Raw genomic sequence first — 17,973 nt, 5'->3', positions numbered from 1 at the left:
GTGTGTCCATGCATGAGAGGAGTCTGTGCTCACATATGGGGGGTACAGTACATTCACATCGCATCCTGTCATGTGTACACTCACCTCCATCAGAAGTGGTACCCACGCCGAGCTCCATGCTGCCTACTCCCTCTATTGACTCGACGGCAATCATGTTAGCGCACGTCTCCTCCCATTCCTTCATCCGGATTGGGGATCCATCTCCACCAGCACTGGCAATGCGGTGGTTCTCAGCCAGGATGCCCCTCACCCGCAGCCTGAGGTCGTCCCACCTCTTCCTGCATTCGCGCACAGTGCGCGTGCTGGTGCCCACTGCACTGACTTTGGCAGCGACCTCCTCCCAGATTGCTTTCTTCCTCAACAGGGTTGGCCGGCGCATGTCATTCGCGAAGACCACCTCAGCATTCTCCGCAAGGGTCTGTGTCAACATCACCAATTCCTCATTGGTGTATTTTTCTTTGCGCTGCCTGTCAGTTGATTTCTTGAGTGCCTTAGGCATGATGCAGGTGTCCACAATTGTTTGGCACGGCTCACGAATCAATACAGGTCCAGGGGGCAGAGGATGGCAATGGATTGTGTTTTTAAAGATGGCCGCCGGGCTCTTTCCCGTTCCGGCGCGATGACGCTATTTCCGGTTCCGCAATTTTACGGTCACCGCTAATAGCGGTGACCGCTAATGGCGGTCACCGCAATTTGCATGTAGCGTGAGGGCGGAGGTGCTATCTGCACTTTCGTCAAAGCCGGTAAGGGACTTTTTTGGGACTTTTGCGGCATGGCGGTAGGGTCATTACCGGCATGGCGCTATGCTCGTGTCCGCGTACTCGTAATGGTACGTAATTAGCGCCCTCTTACGAGGGCGGACACGTTAATAGCGCCATGCCGCTAATATGCGGTTTTTAGCGCACAACGTGTAATGAGGCCCTATATATGTGTACCGAGCTTTCCCAGTCTGACAACGGGGAATATTCTAAGCATGTGAATCCATGAAAGATACCAATGCTGGAGAAATGGAGTTACAGGTAAGAAACTATTCCCTTACTTCCTCTTAAGAAAGAAGACCAGAAGGTGGCGACCCATCCTGGACCTTTGTCGGTTAAACAAGTACATCAAGGCCCAGAAGTTCCGGATGGTCACCCTCCAGCACGTGCTGGGGCAGCTGGAGGAAGGCGACTTCCTATCGTCGCTGGACTTGGAGGATGCCTACTTTCACATCCCCATTCTAAAAGGACATCGAAAGTTTCTCAGATTCATAGTCCAAGGACGGCACTAACAATTCAAGGCCCTTCCCTTTGGATTAAAGTCAGCGCCCAGGGTGTTCTACAAATGCCTAGCACCAGTGGTGGCGTGGCTGCACCTGCAGGGGATCCCCATCTACCCCGACCTGGACGATTGGCTCATCCGAGCAAAGACAAGAGAACTCGCCGTCGAGCACACAGTGAAGACCGTCCAACTGCTCACGGATCTGGGATTCTCCATCAACTTCGCCAAATCCCACCTGGTTCCGTCGCAGGTCGCACTGTTTCTGGGAGCCAAGCTCGACACAGTTGCGCGACTGGCCTCCCCGTCGCAGGAAAGGACGAAGGCCATCATGGGAAAGGTGCAGCGGCTGTTGACCGTGGACGTGGCCAAGGTGAGGTTCATCAAGTCCCTTCTAGACATGGGCCCTCATTACGACCTTGGCGGAGAACCATGGTGCTATTAGCACCATGGTCCATGGCGCTAAGTTGCCAACTCCACCATGGTGGTTGGCGGACTTACCGCCCCATTCCGACCTTGGCGGGGCGGTAAGTCCCCAATCCCCATTTACCCTTCCCCATTCCCATTTTTGCCCCATAGGGCATAATGGGAGTGGGGAAGGCGTTAATTACGCCACCGTAAATTACGGTGGCGTAATTAACAACAAGGTCCCTTAGCGCCATGGATTTTAACGCCTGCAAAAAGCAGGCGTTAAAATCACCATGGCGCTACGGGAACTCGTACTCAGGCGGTAAGGGTCGGCGAAGTTTACGCCGGCGTAAACTCCTTACCGCCTGGGTCGTAATGAGGGCCATGATGTCCTTGTGCATCTTCCTAGTGCGCCTCTGCAGACTGCAGATGTGGCCACTGCAAGAGTTCCTCGATGCCCGTTGGATGCAAGCGGCGTTCAGCTTCGAAGACAGGATCTCGCTCAATGAGACCTTCCGCCAAGCGATCCGGTGGTGGGGCACCTGCGCGCATCTAGCGGCGGGTATGGACTTCCAGACCCCAGCACATCAGGAGACGGTGACGACGGATGCCTCCCTGGAGGGATGGGGAGCGCACACGGGAGATCTCCACACAAGAGGCCTTTGGCTCCCGGAGGAGAGGTCACTCCACATCAACATACTGGATCTCCGGGCCGTGTTCTGGGCCCTCAGGTCGTTCCTCCTGTCCCTCAAGGGCAAGGTGGTGAGGATCTTCACTGACAACACCACCACAATGTTCTACATCCAGAAGCAGGGAGGTACCAAATCCCCAGCCCTATCCAAGGAGGCGTAGGATCTGTGGCACTGGGCTGTCGCCCAAGGGATGTTTCTAGTACCCTTCCACCTGGCAGGAATAAAGAACACCATCGCCGACTCACTCAGCAGGGAGCTGCGCTCGTGCCACGAGTGGGAACTGCGACAGGATCAAGTGGATCTGCTATTCCAACGATGGGGCAACCCCCAGATCGATCTATTCGCGACGGCGACGAAGACCAAGTGTCAGAGGTTCGCCAGCAGGTTTCCCGAGCCGGGGAGCATGGACGATGCCTTCTCATTCCCCTGGGATGGCCTGTTCCTGTATGCGTTCCTACCGTTGCCGTTGCTGCTGCAACTCATCAACCAACTCAGACGGTCCCGGTGTAGGATGATCCTCGTCGCACCGGCGTGGCCAAGGCAGATCTGGTTCTCCGACCTTCTGGACATGTCAGCGCCCCCCCCCCAGTCAAACTGCCGACGGACCGGACTTGCAGGCCTTGCTCCTGCCGCACTAGAGTTTGGAGGGTACGATATCCCTACGGACTGCAAGGAGGTGCTTTCAAAGGCCAGGCGCCCTTGACCCTCAAGTGCTATGGACATAAGTGGAAGAGGTTCTCTGTCTGGTGCCGTGCACAGAAGATTAACCCTCTGCGGATTACGGCCCCCCAGGTGCTGCCGTACCTACTGTCGCTGGCCAAGGCGGGGCTAGCACACGCCTCCATCAAGATACATCTAGCAGCAATCTCCCGCTACACCCGGACTCCGGGGCGATCATCTCTGTGGTCCCATCGTCTGGTGAAGGAGTTTATGAAAGGATTGTTCCGATCATTCCCACCGATGAAGGCTCCAGCCCCGGCATGGGAGCTCAACGTGGTGCTGAGCAGGCTCATGGGGCCACCATTGGAGCCGCTGCATTCGGCACCGTTGAAGTTCCTCTCATGGAAGACTGCGTTTCTTGTGGCCATCACCTCCGCACGATGAGTGAGCGAGATCCAGGCCCTCTCCTGTAAACCTCCATACCTGACTTTTCACGAGACGATGGTGGTGCTGAACACGCACCCCTCCTTCATGCCCAAGGTGCCGTCAGACTTCCATCTCAACGAGCTCTTGGTGTTACCTGTTTTCTTTCAACGCCTTCGTCGCCGGCTGAGAGGACTTTGCACTTGCTGGATGTAGCTAGAGCGCTGAAGTTCTATGTGGACTGCACAAAGAGTTTTCGGAAGACATCAAAACTGTTTGTGAACTTTGGACCTGTGAACCAAGGGAAGGCCTCTCAAAGGCTTCCATTTCCAGATGGCTCTCCGGCTGAATCATGCACTGTCACCGGTTGGCAAACCAACCGTTGCCCGGCCGTCCGAGAGCCCACTCGACCAGAGCGATCGCTGCTACCACAGCGTTCTTTTCTGGCGTACCCCTGATGTACATCTGCAGGGCTGCTACGTGGGTGTCGACGCACACCTTCACGAGATTCTACTGCATCGACTGGGATTCCATAGAGGAGTCCAGGGTCAACCAGGCAGTGCTGCGCAACCTGTTCGCCTGAGGTTGGGCCTGGTGAGGAGGTAAGAGTTGCTTAATGTTGAGTTGATGAAATGCTTAATGTTGAGTCTTGCCACTTCCTGTGATTGTGCATGTGTGTACTGCTATGTATTCTTATATTCATGAGCATGTGAATCCATGCCAGACCCCATGCTGGAGAAGGAACAAGTTACTTACCCGTAACTGTTGTTCTCCAGCATGGGTCTGGCATGGATTCACATGAGAACCCTCCCTCCTACCCCTCTGCGGCTCTTCACTTGGTCGTACTGCCACTTTCCGTGCTACCAAATCTGAAGATGGCTGCCAGAGGAGGGGCTTAGGTAGAGGGCAGTCATTGGCTGGGGGCAATATGACCCAGAGACCAGTCATTGGTTACTAGTAGAAAGACAGTTCAGAAACGAAACTGAAACTGATTTTTTCTTTACCGAGGATTCCCAGCCTGACGACGGGGAATATTCATGAGCATGTGAATCCATGCCAGACCCATGCTGGAGAACAACAGTTACATGTAAGTAACTTGTTCCTTCAAAACAAAGGTGGAGACCTTGCAGCCGGATGGCGCAGAGGGGAGTCAGTGAAATGTGTGGGTGAAGGCTAGCGTGCCCCAGAACCTCCTTTGTGTCCATCTTAAGGCCTGCCAAGTGCACAGTATGTGTGATGAAATAGTTGTATGGTAGGAGTATAATTAATTTGTTTTCTGACCTTCGACGTGAGAAGAAGATGACCCCTGCAGCACCCACATGATGGGAGACGGACGGACTGGGCTGGGACCAATAGACCGGCATCCCCAATGGGTAAAGGTGGAACATGTATAGGGTCCATCCAATCAGCCCCGCTAGTTTTTACTGTATATTGTTGCTTGCACCTCTCTTTGGCAGAACGTTCTTAGCAGCAGAGTTCTTTGCTGTTGCTCTCATCTGCGTGTGAGATTAAAACTTGTTATACTTACAAGATCGACTTGGGCCTTTCTTCCCTAGCGGGTTGTATTCTCTCTTGTGTGAGTGTTCAGGGACTTGCCTTCAATACTCAAAATTTAGGTCACTCTCCCGTTGTCTGAGCATCCTCATAAAGTCTTAAAAAACAAACTTTGTGATAACTCCTTTGCCTTTTTTCTTGTAAAGTTGACTTGTTCCTACTTTTTCTTTTGTTTTTTTCCTTTTTATTTTTACCGACAAGCCTAACCCCTATCTCTCACTGCACTAACGTTCCCTATTCCATTTATAAACTATTTCTTAGCTAAATTGATTGGTAAAAACTATACACAATTAACTCTTCCACTGTGTTCATGAGTTGAGATGTCCCAAAAAAGAATTTCGAATGGATTGTGTCCTCCCACGTATTCCATATCTTTGATATTTCCCAATATCCAGCTCGCTGCTTTGGAAAAGAATGTTCCCAGTAGATGGCGCTTTGCGTCGATGCCTGTCAAGTCGATGTCCCTCGGAGGCCTCTGTCCCGACGTCATCACGGGTATAAATAGCTCACACAGCCTGCGTTGCTCAGTTCTGTTTTTCTGCTCTTCACATCTTCAGGAACGTAACGCTCGGTTCTGTGAGAACAATGAAAATTTTTCAAGTTTTCGGTGAAAATCTTCACAACTTCCACAACATGACCTCGTCGTCGGCTCCATCTACGCCCCGGTCCGGTTTTTAAAAAAATGCTGAGACTGTGGGACTGAGATGTCCATGACAGATCCTCACAGGGTCTGTCTGTGGTGCCTTGGGGCAGAGCATCTATGTTCTGAATGCGATGAGTGCATGTCAATGACGGCGAAGGCCTTGAGGGAGCGCAGAGGGAAATTGGAGAGAGGTAAGCCCCAAAAGTGCATTACCACTTCCAAACACACCTCCGATGAGTCGAGACCTTCATCTCCTCGTCGCAAAAAACACTCCCATTCACGTTCTTGAAGTCGAACACACTGTTCATCTTCTTAGAAGCAGAGCAAGAAAACGTGGCATAGGTCGCCTTCTACCTCATCCTCTAGTTCACCAGAGAGTTGTATGCCCAACTTAACACAGTTCCACGGCACAGTGGGAGGAATTCTGCAAAAGTATGTTAAAGGTGTTCGAGAACGCGGCCTTGCCCCCCTCGAAGAGACCTAGAGGCGATACCTCAGAAGAAGACATCGATGCCACAGTCAATTTCATCAACGACTTCGAAGCCGATAATGGTTTCCTCGTCGTCGACGATTTTGTCTGTTTCGGCACCAATAATGACTTCCATAATCCCCACTTCTTTTGAGAGAAGTTATATTCCTCAATCTAGATCAGATTACTTCAATACCCTGACCACAATTTATGAGGTAGGAGAATCATCAGATGAGGAAAGGCCTTTTGGCCTAGAACATGGAAAAAAATCTGTTCCAGATGAATTAGTAATTGAAGAGTCCAGACGGAAACATCTGCAGGAGTCCCAGCATGAAGCAAATGGGATAGATACTTAGATACTTCTCCTGAAGTAGAATTTGGTAGACCTGAACCAGGAGATCATGCAGAAAGTAATTATAGAATGTTCATGAGCAGAGTGATGGAATACATGGGGTAGTCTAGGCCCACATCTGCGTTTAAGCAAGATGACCTAACGGATATTCTTGACAAGGGGCCTCAGGAGAACCCTATTGTCCCTTTTCACCCAGCTCTGCATATAAAGGTGTCTACTAATTGAGAAATACCGGATGTCATCCCTACAGTAGCTAAATAATTGACAGCAAAATATAGAGCATTAGCGGCAGATCCTCCATATCTGTCAAAGCACCCGACTCCTGAAAGCCTAGTTGTTCAGGCTGTAACTTCCTCTGGAAAACATAATGCATATCCCACAATCTCGCAGGATCGTGACGACAAGAAGTATGATGTCATGGCCAAGAAAGTTTTTAAAGTCTGCTAATGCCAGTGCACACTTCACACACACCCTTTGGGACTGTATCTCAATGGGGCTGACCATATCCCGAAGGGGAAGAAAGGGACGGTTTCTTGAACCTTATCAAGGATGGAAAGGATGCTATGTGCGAGTCTCTCTAAACCGGTCTCGACTCTGTTGACAGCATCAGCATAGCCATGGCGGCTAGCATGACAATATGCAGATTTGCGATAATCTGGATTTGCCCTAGATGTACAGTCCAGGCTTCTGAATATTCCGTTTGATGGCACCCATCTATTTGGTTCCAAAGCTGATAAAAGTTTGGAGAAGCTGCAAACTTCCAAGGCAGCAGCAAAATCCCTTGGAGCTGCGATAAGGCAAACTCTAAACCGCCCCACAGGTGCACCCTGGAGGGGTAGGTCCTTTTGTTATTATTCCTCATACGGAAAAGGTAGAGGACAGCCGAATCAAATAGGACAGAGACGATTCCCCCGCAGTGGACGGGGCAGAGGTCCTAAGACCGCATCAGCAGGTGCTATTTTGCCCTCAGCATCTGCGTCAGTCCCCCAAAACCTCTCTGAGGTCTTACATCCCAGGACACCAGTAGGAAGCAGATTAACTCAACATCTGACAGAATGGCAGGCTATTACATCAGATGCTTGGGCATTGGAGACTATTGCCCAAGGTTACTGTCTGTCTTTTCTACAAACCCCTCAGAGTCATCCACCGGGGAACAACTCTTTGAAGTTTCCAGACCCGTTCCTTATGTAGGAGATTCTAGTCCTGCTAGAAAAAGGTGCTATAGAACCGGTACCTGTAGTGGAGAGGAACAAGGGTTGGTACTCCCCATATTTTCTAATTCCGAAAAAGGACTGAGGAATGAGACCCATCTTGGACTTAAGAGACTTGAACAAGTTCCTCGGGAAGGACAATTTCAAGATGGTTACTCTCTCACAGATCCTTCAGGCCCTCCAGCTCCAGGATTGGTTGGTATCACTGGACCCTCAGTATGCTTATTTTCATGTGCCAATCCATCACAAGCACAGAAAGTACCTGAGGTTTGCCATTGGCAACTCTTACTATCAGTTTCGGGTTCTGCCATTTGGGCTAACTTCCGCCCCAAGGGTTTTCACCAAGCTAATGGCTGTTGTGGCAGCAAGTCTCAGGAGAGGGGGGATTCACGTCCACCCCTACCTGGGTGATTTGTTGATCAGAGCAAGTTCCCCTGAACAAGCCCTGGATCATCTAAACCATACCTGCCACTCCCTCCACAGGCTGGGCTTTTCCCTCAACTTCAAGAACTCCCACTTGATACCATCACAGAGAATCCAATTTATCGGAGCAGAAAATTCCAAAATTCCCAACATCTTCCGGCCTTCAATTTTTTGAGGTTACTCGGCCTCATGGCATCCTGCATTTTTCTGGTGCAAGAGGCTCATCTGAGAATGAGATCTCTCCAATGGGCTCTCAGGACCCAATGGTCACAGTTCTCAGGAAGGATGTTAGATCTCCTACAGATCCCAGACAGAGTCTCAGTGGATCTTCAGTGGTGGGCCTGTCGGGGGAACATCTTGAAAGGAGGACCATTTTGCCAACCATGGCCGGAGCTAACAGTAGTGACGGACGCCTCACTCACGGGGTGGGGAGCACATACCAATGATTTGACCATCAGCTGTCGGTCTCCATCGGAGTCCAAACTACACATCGACCTGTTAGAGCTGAGGACAATCAGACTAGTGCTGAAGGCCTTTCTTCCATCTGTATGAGGAAAGAACATCCTGATATGACGGACAACACAGTGGCCATGTACTTCCTCAACAAGAGAGGAGGTGTAGGGTCACTACCACTGTGCAGAGAGGCAATGCAGCTCTGGTTTTGGGCATTACAAGAAGGAATCTCTCTATCGGCTGTCCACCTAGCTGGAGAAAAGAACACGATGGCGGATGATCTGAGCAGGCAGAGCACAGTCTCTCACGAGTGGGAACTAGCTCAGGAAGTCCTTCAAGAGATCCTCACCCTTTGGGGAACCCCTCAAGTGGATCTGTTCGCGACCAGTGTCAACAGGAAGTGCAAACTATTCTGCTCAAGGGAATTCCCCCCGAAAGGAGCTCTAGGAGATTTGTTCGTGGTGGACTGGGAATTTCAACTTCTGTATGCGTTTCCTCCAATCCCCGTCATTCCTCACGTAATAAGGAGGTTCAGGAGGTTCAGGAAATCCATGATCCTAATTGCCCCGGATTGGGCCCAGAGAATGTGGTACCCGGACCTTCTAGACATGTCCATCTGTACTCTGATTCGTCTTCCACAAAGAGAAGACGAGGCTAACTAACGTTTACCCCCAACTCCTTTTCAAGTCCCCTTGTGGGACCTAGATCTGGTCTTAAATTTCTTAATCGGTACTCCTTTTGAACCCCTCCATTCGTGCCCATTAAGACTTCCTACCCTCAAAACTGTATTTTTGGTGTCTATAACATCTGTCCGAAGGGTGAGTGAGTTACAGGCTCTATGTTGCAAGCCTCCTCACACAGTCTTTCATAAGGACAAAGTGTTGTTACAGGTGAAGCCGAACTTCCTTCCCGAGGTCGTTTCGGAATTCCATATTATCCATAAAATAACTTTGCCTTCCTTTTTTACCCTCCGCCACATCTGGGGAAAGAGGAAGAAAGACTACACAGACTGGATTCAAGTCGTGCCTTGAGTTTTTACATTAGCAGACTAGCACAATTAAGACAAACTGACCAATTGTTTGTGGGATACACAGGGCACAAGCTCGGCCTAGCCATCACCAAACAGTCCATCTCTAGATGGATTATTCTGACTATTGCAGAATGCTACAAATTGGCCGGCAAAGACTCTGCAGAGCATATAAGGGCTCACTGAACCAGGGGTATCACAGCTTTGTCCGCTCTTCAAAGAGGAGTTCCAAAAAAAGAGATTTGTGCAGCTGCCACATGGTCGTCTGCACACAACTTTACAAAGTTTTATAGTTTGGATTCCTCCACTAGCCAAGAATCTAAATTTGGGAAAGCAGTACTTTCTGTGCATACTTAAAAATTTAATTTCACTCCCTCCTCCAATAAATATACTTATATATACATATATATTACTGCTTTGGAAGTCTATCAAAGATATGGAATACGTGGGAGAACACAATCCATTCGAAGAACAAGTTACTTACCCATGGTATCTCCCCTCCCATCCTTCTCCGCAGTAAACTTCCCTTGTGATTACAGTCTGCGCTCCCTCAACGGTAGTAACCGTCTCATCCTGAGCACTAGCTTTGCACTTCAAGACCGAACTGAGCAAGAGACGCAACACACGCTACTTATACCCATGATGACGTTGACGTCGAAGTGGAGGCCTCCGAGGGACATTGACTTGACAGTGATAGACGCGCAGCGCCCTCTACTGGGATTTTTTTTCAGAAGCAGCAAGCTGGATATTGGGAAATATCAAAGATATGGAATACGTAGGAGGAACATCCAGTCGAAAAAACGTTACAATGGGTAAGTAACTTGTTCATCTCTTTCAAATGATGGGTATTCACTGTTTAATTCGACAATGTAGCTTCCTATATGAATATGACATTCAGACAGCTCGCTTGACTGCCTGCGCCGGGCTCACGCGCTTCAGGAAATTGTGCCACGCAGTGCTATCCTTTTTCAGTCCTGCATCAATGCGCTTTCTGCATTGCTTCACACCCATTTGTAGAGGACAGCGTGCACTGGTGTTGTTCGTGTGCTAAGGTTCCTTCCTCAAAACTGGTGCACTCTATCCTCTGCTGCCTCTTGTTTGCTTGCTTGCACGGTATGCCCTTCTAAATTATAGTTACTGGAGCTTTTATATTTTGTAAGTACGTGATGCATGACTTTAGGAAATTAATCTTTAATTTCCTGCAACGCCAAAGCTGTCCATCTAAATATTTCTTCTGCTCCTTCAGTCCAGAAAACAACACGAACAGCAATGGAATCCACATAGCTTAAACTGTAATATACTGACATTTTCCCCCACCATATTCTTTCTTAATTCATGACTGTTAGCTTCCCTCACTCATTAGTCTTTTCCTTGCTTTTGTGTCTGTCAATATTGGCTCTATTGAGAGCACTTGAGATGTGGGACCTGCTGGCTTATACATTCTGATAACAGGCAGTTTAGAATGTCCCCAACCTTCGAAACAGCCTGACCAGGGAACATGTACCAATCATCCTTCTGATAGTCTCCTTCCATTTTGGAAAGGGACTGAGATTTCCTCCTAATGTGAACATGTTTTACCTGTCTGACCCTCACCAATTTCACTACCATAAACCCACACTCTTCAGCAGCTGTATCTACTCCACCCTGTAATACTCCAGAAGAGAAGCATCCTCCCACCCTGTGAAACACAACTGCTCTCCTGCTTGTTCCCTTGCCTTGAGACAACATGACAATGGGTCTAGGTGGAAAGATGGAAGCCGGGTACATGCCTGGCGAATGTTCGGCTCGCCCCACGAGGAAGTGGTCCAACCACACTAGAGTACCTAATTTGATGGGCAGACTTTTTTTCCAGTACATCTCAACAGATCCCTAAATAGCAGTCTATGGCACCCCTAAGATCTTGATGTTGTTCAGCCTCAATCTGGACTCTATGGGGGTCATTACGAGTATGGCAATAGGGGCTTAACGGCACCGTTAAGGATGGCGGTGCCGTTAAGCCCCTAGCGCCATATTCTGAGGTCCCTTAGCGGGTCCCAGCCGGAACGGCTGGTCTGACCAGCCTTCTTAGCGGGACCCGTAAAGGGACCTTGGAGCAAATAACGGGCCCGCTATTAGCGGGGCCTGTTATTTGCTCCTTCCCATTCCCATTGAGCCCTATGGCGGCTCAAATGGGAATGGAAAATGGTTTACTGAATGGGGACTTACCGGGTCCTCCAAGGTTGGAATCACCCGGTAAGTCCCCATTCAGTGAGACCGGACCCGGATTTGGAGGCAGCCATGGCGCTAATAGCGCCGTGGCTACCTCCAAACTCGTAATGACCCCCTATATCTTTCAGTTTAGACATTGCCCTTTTCAGTTCCCTTTGGATGTCATCCATCTCTCGCTCAGGTCTATGCACCACATTCTCTGTGTCTATAATGCGCTTCACCGCCTCTGACATTAACCACAAAGATGCAGTATTGTGTGTTTTAAGCCTTACACCTTGTTTGTAAGGGATTCCACCTTCTGATGAAGTGTCTGAAGTTTGTTGTTCATCTCAAGCATAAAGGAGCCCATGTCCATTTCGGTTGCTCTGCTGGAGTAGCCATTTTCAATCGAGTTGGTTTCTCGACCGCACTTTGCTTATTTTCTAGCTATGCCATGGCTATTGCAAATGTATCTACCCGTGTCTTTCTGAAGGGTTTCCTAAGGTTCTGCAGCATATCCTGCAGAACCTTATGCATATATGGAGGGTAAGGTACCTAGCTCCACACCTTGGAGCATGTGTAACTGTCAACATGTAGTCGACGCCAATAGCTCAGCAGCATCACTTGGCCCATGCTTTCAAGCCATTACTCTTCGGCCTGTTAAGGTTGGACCTAGTATCCTAGTGGCCCTCTCACATTTACATGATCTTGTGCCCTCCACCCCCCAGCCCTCTGAATCAGAAAAAGTGTGCAATGCAGGTTCTCCTGCTGTTTCCGTTACACTGGTCCAGTTACAGGGATGCTTCCACTCATTTATTGGGTGGTTCTTCCTCTTGAGCCACAGGCCCCAGTGCAACTACTCACCCACCAATGAACCATGAGCATCCTCTGACAGTGCACCAACGTCAAGGAGGTAGGAGCCCCTCGCAATTTCTGTGACTCTCACCAGTCGCTGGACCACAAAATTCTTGGCGCCGCTCATTCTTGCAGCCCCTCAGCGCAGCAGGAAGCTCACTACTCCAGGCTACAGGTAGATCCTGAGGGGGGCTGGCGCTCAACAGTGGGCCAGCTCTGCTCTAGGAACTCTCCCACCAGCTGTGTATAACCAGAGACTTTGCGTCCCTTATCAACATGGCACTCGGTTTTCAGGTCACAGACTCTCTGACACCCGTTCCGCTTCATTGTTGCTGGCCCAGGTTCGTTACCCGAGGCAGCATAACAAAGGCAATCTCTCCAGCTCCAGTACTGATTTCCTGGTCTTCATCCTCCAGGATGCCCCTGTGGGCACCATGTGGCAGCTAATTGTTGCTGGAGGTGGAGGATGGGGATGAAGAATGATGACAACGGCTCTGAGCTCCATTAAGTGTCCTTCTTGGTCACTGGCCTCTAGCACCCCACCCCGCAAGCATCAACCCTCTAATGACTTAACTGGACAATGTTTTTTCTTTTAGCACAGGAATTCAGGTTCGGTCCTGCAGGCATTATCTTTCGGCCACTGCCGCATTCTTTAACTCCTCAGAGGAAACTTTCTTTCTAAAGAATGAGATTGTCAAAAGACACTTTGACAGGATTCTTCATCTCCACCCCTCATTCAGAGAGTCGGTTCCTCAATGGGACATAAATGTGGTTTTGTCTGCCATTATGTATAGGCCATTCGAATCTTTGCCCCCTTGCAACTTGGACCTTCTTACTTGGAAGGCATCCTTTTTACTGGCAATTAATTCCACAAGAAGAGTAAGTGAGCTTCAGGCCCTCTCTTTGAAAGATCCTTATATCACTTTCCATAAGGGTACGGTCATTCTTCGGTCAGTTGCTTCTTACGGTCCCAAGGTTCTCTCTCCTTTCCATTTGAATCATCAAATTGTGTTACATTCTTCCACTGAAGACCTCACACTTATTCAGCATAGGAGACTTTGCACAATCTCTTCATGTCAAGAACGCTAAAACTGTATCTGGACCGAATTATGTCTTTCAGGTAATCTGACCATGTTTGTATTACCTGCAGTGATCTATCACCTGGAAACAAGACGGCCAAAGCTACCATCTCTAGGTGGTTAGTCTTTTGCAATTTTAGGGCCTGTGATCTTTCTGGCCTCCAGGTTCCTGAAAGACTATGCACTCATTCGACTGGAGCTAAGGCAGCATTGGTGGCCTTCCAGAGGCATGTTCCCATCACAGATATCTGTAAGGCAGCCACCTGGGCCACTCCTCATGCTTTTGTTAAGCACTATCCTTGGAGATTCATCCACAAAAATGGATGATCTATTTGGCCAACTGGTTTTCCCAACCTTTTTGCTTGAACATGCAGTCACAGTTTGGTTTCCAAAGAAGTTTCGGAAGCAGGGAGAGCAGGATGCTGTAGAATTAAAAGAAATGCCTCCATGGTTATTTGTGCTCCTAGTCTCTACTCCTTCTCAATCACAACACCCTCCCAGCTGCCCCCTCTATGGTATATGCTGTGTTACACCCTCCACAGTGGAAGAATGGCAGAACTGATTAGTTGGTGATACATAGCTCGGGGCTGGACAGGGCACGTGGAAGGGATACTCTCGTGTACCGGCCCCATTCTAAAACTCTTAAATTGACAGCATCCTCTTTTGGAGATTTTGTTTCCCTTCCAATGTGCACTTCAGGCATGCCCAGTCAGTACTGCAGCAGGAAGCACAAGGACTAGGAGTACCGAAATCACCTTCAAGGTAATGTTTTAGTTTATGATTCAAATGAAGACAAACCATGATGGAAAACTGGAATTACAGGTCCGTAACTTTCCTTTTTTTTACATTTAAAATTCAGAGAGGCATGGGCTTGAGGTTAGAGCAAGGGGCATGCAAGTTTGGGGTCAGGTGTATGGATGGGTCTGCAAATGCACATCAGCTTTAGTTTTCTTTTCGAGAATCTACTTTTGGCAGAGAGCTTGGGTTTTGTCCCATTACCAGGGTTGACATACGAACACTATGCCGGAAAGGCAACTGTTGACTAGCAATAAAGCAGTCGCTATGGTGAGCAATTTTAACTGTTTTATATCAAGCTTCATGCTAGATTACTACAACTTGTAAGTGCTGTAATTATTGGTGTCACTATTAGGTAATTTAATGGTACTCACTTTGGACCTTGGGGTGATCAAGGGTTGAGCTAGCCCTGTCAGAATTCGAACCTGTGTGACAAACGCAGGTCTTATTGCTTCTCTTTGATCCCTCTGTAGCCTGTGGCATTATTTCAGGTCTTCAACCAGACTGCTGTGAAGATAGCGATAGGTGCTCTTTCTGCCAAACCCAGCCTGGAATGTTCAAGGAAGGCTTGACAGGAAGAAATCAAAACCTGAAATGGGGAGTGGCTATTTCATTGAGCATAGGAAAACCTTCTGGTGGAATGAGCAGTCGGTGGACAAAGGGCCTCAGCTGAACAGTGGGGTTCTGGACAAGAAATAAGAACTGTCCAAATAGAAACAGGAAACAGTGGAACAAAGCTATAGCAGGAAGCAAACACAATCGGGATGGAAGGAAGCAAGTGGCACCATTTATATAGGAAGTGTTGTGTGTTGCGACCTGAAAGAAACCACTAACCATCTTATAACGGTAGAAGAAAGGGGTATGGTACAACCATCTTGGGGTGGATATGGAAACCAAAGAGGCAGAGGGTGTTGCTCTTACCGAAGAGCATGTTACGTAACAGTGACATGTAGTAGTGCTTGATGATTGATTTTCTAGGGTTTTCTTCGGAAAACCTTTGTGTGATATGGGGTCTGTCATTGAGGAGACTCTTGGGTTTGCACAATTTTCCCAGTATCAAGTGTAGAGCTGTCCCTGGAGCGCTACAGCTTTGTGAATTTACAGAGGAGGTTGGCGGGAAGACCCGGACGAGAAGGCTGGAGATGCGGGTGCCGAACCAGGGTCAAGAGCGGGAACGCAGGCATGGCACAAGGCCACTCTTGAGAGATGATAGACGACCTATGCACCCAAACGGGGAGAACATCAGGGAACTTGGACACTTATCCAGAGACCACTATTCTACACGAGAATGGAAAAGGTGGCCATCGTCATAACAAGGAGGATGATGCCTGCGAGCAGCCTGCACAGCTCGAGCTCAGGGAAGACTTTGATTCAATGGGTGGAGCGAGTGGCTGGAGTTTAGGGAGCGCACAACGGTGTGACTGATAGCTGTACACATTCCTGGAATGAACACTAACTCATTGAGCTATCCTATCAGCTCTATAACTGATGCGAAATCCCCCAAACAAGAAAAGTAATGTTGTAACAGCAGGGAGTACTGTGGAAATTGAAACAGTTTTGCCTCCAGAGAGCAAAATAAGGCACACCCATTTGTACACCTGGCAAATAGCGATTTTTTTTTTGGGTGCAATATAAACTGTACTAAGTTATTTAAAGAGATATAAGCACGGCAGTCCGGGACATCTAACATGCAGCCTGCTGTATTTGGAGATCTGGGGGCCGTGGGACTGAGCCCTGGGGACATAATAATGAAAGCAATGCGAGGGCTTTTAAGTCGGAGAAGCGGAAGTGTTTCCCTTGACTACATTGTTTGCAGTCTTGATAGTCTCCACTAAATGGCATGAGAGCCTTTGAGGGTAAGCCAGAGGGAAATGGGGAAACCAAAACAAATTTAGAAAAAAACGCAACCTGTACTAAATACTTTCAGAGACAATAGGTGCACCCTCTCTCCTGAGAGGAGAACACAAGGCTGATATCTCTAAAGTGGTGAATATAGAGCATAGTTCTGCCTAGATAGAGCGCAATAAGGCACATGTGTATGCACATTTGGCAAATAAACTGTATCGAGATATTGAAAGAGATATAAGCAACAGAAGTGCAGTACCTCTGACATGCGTCCTGCTGTGTTTGGAGATCAGGAGGCAGGCCCCGTATGATTATGGACTTCTTTAAAGTGCTAAGCACCAACTCAATTACTCTGGAGTGGTGTTGGATATTCAGTTCCATACGTCCGGCCCAAAGGGGCAGTGGTGAACAAATGTATGTTACAAGTCAGGCATAAAATCATCCACCCTGCAGTTCTCTACATCCACACAGAACACCATTATTTGCTCGCAATGAGCCAATTATCACTCGCCAGTGGCTAGTGGTGAGTGTAGGTTTTCAACCCTGGACTATGGCACATCATTCAAAGTTGTTTCAGAAGGCCCATTTTCTGAGCCTCGTCTGAAGGGCAGGCAGTTATCCAGGGTGTTATAGGGGAGAGGCGGGGAGAATCCTAAAGCTGAGGGCTTGTGGTGAAGGATCCTCGCCCTAAGGATATTCTCTTTAAGCTTGGTGTCACCAATATATTGGGTGACGATAACTCTGTAGGACTGGAGATGTGCTTATTTTGATACAGGTAGAGTTGAAGCCCTACAGGGTGACAATCTATTGTTGGGTTGGGCTGTTCAGTTGCTAGTGGCCTTCAGGAGACAATGCCACTGCCCCCACATCAGGACCTAGAGGTCCACCGCAGCCACCTTTAAGCTCGGCAACCAGGGGTCCATCTGTATGATTCACTATAACGGCTCTTATTCTGAGAACTCCCTTTCACATCTCAGCAGCAAGCAGATGTATTCAACATGTGCCAAGCAGTAGATAAAGAAACGATGACCAGAGCGGCTCTGTCCTTCACGTTCATCTTTTTCAGAATTGGTCCCTTTTCCCTCAACACAAAGTTCGACCAAAGTCCCCGTTCATTTGTCTTTCTCAGTCTTTCCCTCTCGCCTCTTGTTAGCAAAATCCTTCCCAACCACTTTATGGAGGGGGATTTGAGTGACATTTGGGGTTCCATTGCTATGCAACACAATCCAAGAGTGGACTCTTTCGCCTAGTTTCAGCACCAGCTACAAGGTAGTTAATTCCAGTGTTTGTACTTTGTTGCCCTACAGGCCAGGGTTTGAAATTGAGGGGAGCTGAGTGCTATTTAGATCCTGCTGCTTGTAGCCTAGAAGAGCCTGGTTAGCTTGCCGCCAAAAGCCACCAGGAGCTACTTTTGGCTCACCCTGCCAACTGATGCTGAATAAACACACCTATGTGAATTTAACTCTGTGCATTTGGGAAATTCTATAAATAAACATTAGGACCCATCTATACAACATATAAAGCATAAGGGGTCATAAACATTAGAAAACATCATACCTTTGCATCTTATGTAGAAGTTAGATCTGCAGAACGCTATGTACAAGCTCCTTGTTCCCCAGTAGTAGCTCCTGCTCACTGGC

General features: G+C 48.6%; 1 protein-coding gene across 4 annotated transcripts in view; it reads left to right on the top strand.

Moving 5' to 3' along the window:
• Positions 1-17,973, top strand: part of LOC138520683 (large proline-rich protein BAG6-like) — a 1,763,116-nt gene that overhangs the window by 505,929 nt on the left and 1,239,214 nt on the right. The gene's annotated exons all lie outside the window — the stretch shown is intronic.

The sequence above is a fragment of the Ambystoma mexicanum genome, chromosome 13 (assembly GCF_040938575.1).
Source record: "Ambystoma mexicanum isolate Mex_15411 chromosome 13, UKY_AmexF1_1, whole genome shotgun sequence".
Classification (NCBI taxonomy): Eukaryota; Metazoa; Chordata; class Amphibia; order Caudata; family Ambystomatidae; genus Ambystoma; species Ambystoma mexicanum.
The sequence above is the reverse complement of the archived record's forward strand: the minus strand, read 5'-3'. Positions and strand labels throughout refer to the sequence as shown.